Source organism: Desmodus rotundus, chromosome 9, assembly GCF_022682495.2.
Source record: "Desmodus rotundus isolate HL8 chromosome 9, HLdesRot8A.1, whole genome shotgun sequence".
Taxonomy (NCBI): Eukaryota; Metazoa; Chordata; class Mammalia; order Chiroptera; family Phyllostomidae; genus Desmodus; species Desmodus rotundus.
In genome coordinates, this window is record NC_071395.1 from 91,924,351 (window position 1) to 91,927,366 (window position 3,016).

Sequence of the window (3,016 nt, forward strand, 5' to 3'; positions counted from 1 at the left end):
TAATAAGTAAGATGGGATCATACTGGAATAAAGAGGGTTGTTAATTCTAGATGGTTAGTGGCATCAGAAGAGAGGAGGGCACCATCTGAAGACAGAGACACACGGAGAGAAGGTGGCCGTGTGGCTATGGAGGTGGAGATTGGAGTGATGTAGCTACAAGCCGAGGAATGTCAAGGATGGCCAGCCAATAAAAGAAGATAAAATAAAAGGGGCAAGGAAGAATTTTCCTTTCGAGTTTTCAAAGGGAGTATGGCCCTGCCGGTAACCTTGATTTCGAACTTCTGTTCTCCAGACCTGGGAGACAAGCCATCGTGGTTTGGAGTAGTTTGTTACAGCAGCCCTGGGGAGCTAATACACCACCCTCGGGGAGCACCTGGTAGGAATAAAGATGTATGTTTAAGGATACTCATCATTGAATTATTTATAATTATGAAAATTTAGAAGTGACCAGAATGTAGAATAATAGTAGAATCAACAAGTGAAAAAAAATACTTAGGAATACTTTTTTTAAAAGATTTTATTTATATTTAGAGAGAGGGGAAGGGAGGGAGAAAGAAAAGGAGAGAAACATCGATGTGCAATTGTTGCCTCTCACATGCCCCCAACCCACAACCCAGGCATGTGCCCTGACCGGGAATCAAACCGGCGACCTTTTGGTTTGCTGGATGATGCCCAACCCACCGAACCACACCAGTCAGGGTGAGTGGAATATATTTATAAGGTAAATACAATGGTGCCAATTAAAATCACACTTTTGAAAATCTGCATAAATGTTTCACAATACAATGGTAAGTGAGAAAAGACAGGAAATGGCACTGCATATACCATATGATTCAAAGTTCATTTTAGGAATCATAAATTACACATTTATAGAAAAAAGCTTGTGATAAATTCTCTAAATAGTCTAATAGTGGTTAGAATTTTTTCTATAATTTTGTGTAATTATCATAGCAAGGTATAGATGTTAGAAATGTCAGAAAGAAAGAAGAGACATAGAGACGGCTTTTCAGGTACCTAACCTGCCACCCCCTCAGGTTGCCGGCCATCTGAATAAAGCACCATAAAGACTCAGTCCTTGTCCCTACTAACTGGTTCTGGTGGTGACAGGCAGTGCGGACGCCGGCTGTTCTGGCTTCAGAAGCACAGAATAAAGAATCTGAGGAGTCTGGTAAAGACCTGGGCTTGGTCTTTTTGACTAAACCTGTTGTGTAACATTTAAAAAAAAGCTGAACTTAAAAAAAAAATAAAGAAGAGACATAGTATATATAAATTTGATCATCTCAGGGACAAAAATACAGAGACAAAGAAAAAGGAACTACAGGTGTCCAGTTTATACTATTTCTCCACGCAGCTGGGACTTGCTCTGTCCTTGAAATGCAGCCCAGAGCAGAGCGGGCAACAAGACTGAGTTCAGGTCCAAGCCTTTGTCCCTTATATGGAACCAAAGATAGGAGCGATCAATTTGACTCTTGTATTTTACGTTCTTTGTGTTATCGCCTACACAGCCTCAGAGAAAGCACTCAGGAGAGTCTAGGGGGAGCCCGGGGATGTTCTTTCTTGCTTGAAGGGCTCAGTCATCCTTCAGGATTACCCATCTCTGTGTCCAGGACCCCAAGTGCCCAGCAGGGAGTGAAGCCTCACAGGCCCACAGAAGAGACAACCAGGGCCAAAGTGGAGGTGTTCCCAGGAGGAGGGATGTGGTTGCCATAGCTACAAGTGCCATGGTCCCTTGCAAGGAAGCAAGGCCTAATCCAAGGCCAATATCATGCAGCCAAAGACCCTACATCATTGCCATGAAAGGCAGGTTCATTTCTTCACTCACTGCAACTTCTTCTCTGAGGAGTGATAAAATCCAAGTTCTCTTTTTCTCTCCCTCCCTCCCCCCTTCTTTTTCCTGATTAAAGCGATCTCAAAATATTCTCTACCCACAGATGTGCACTTTTAGGAAGATAATTCATCCATGAAAGCAACATAAGCCAATAAAAACTTATTCCTAATAATGGAGCAAACTTTGAATCAAGTTCTGGGTTGTAGTAAAAATGCAAACTGTGGGCCAGTTTTTGCTTTGCCTGTGATATTGTAAATTGGTACAATCTTTTGGGAAGGTGACATGACAAGAAGTATCAAGAGCCTTAAGGAAAATGAGAAAAAACAACCAAGACTGACAACAGCAGTAATTTGTCTATTTGCCAAGATCTATACTGTGGACTCGGCGTACACAGTCTCGCTTCGTCATTCTCACAATTCCCGGGGATCAGGGAGCTTCAGCAAATCGCTCAAGGCCCATCGTGAGCAATGGGCAGGTCTGAGTTCGGTATCCAGGTTGTCCATTTCCAAATTCTGTGCTCCTACTTGCTCTCTTATGTTGTCACACAGTGTTCATACTCTTGGGCCCCAGAATCCGACTCCTAGAAAGGTATCCAAAGAAAATGCTGTAACTAAAGAAAAAAGTTATACTGAAATGTTAGAAAATATTGAAACAGTATAATTGTCTAACAATAGGAGAATGGAGATAGTATGGTTCACCTACATTATGAAATATTGACATAGTACAGACATTGATAAAGATAATGAGCCCTGGCTGGTGTGGCTCAGCGGATTGAGCACTGGCCTGTGAACCAAAAGGTCACCAGTTCAATTCCCAGTCAGGGCACATGCCTGGGTTGTGGACCAGGTCCCCAGTGGGGAGCGCGTGAGGAAACCACACACTGATGTTTCCCTTTCTCCCTCCCTCCCCCTCTCTAAAAAATCTTAAAAAAAAAAGATAATGAAAAAATTGAAAAATAAAAAGATAGTGGAGATGCTAGGAATACAAAAACATTCCAGATACAACATTCCTTGAAAAAAGCAGAATACGAATATGATTGCAACAACATCAAAATAGGAACGCAATTGAAATAGTTGTGGGTCGTGGTTGTAATAGACCTGGCTGCGATTTTTTTCCTCAAAATTGTTCTTCGTTTTAAAAAAGTACCTAAAATAATTTTATTACATAATCCTCTCCTCAAAACACTGG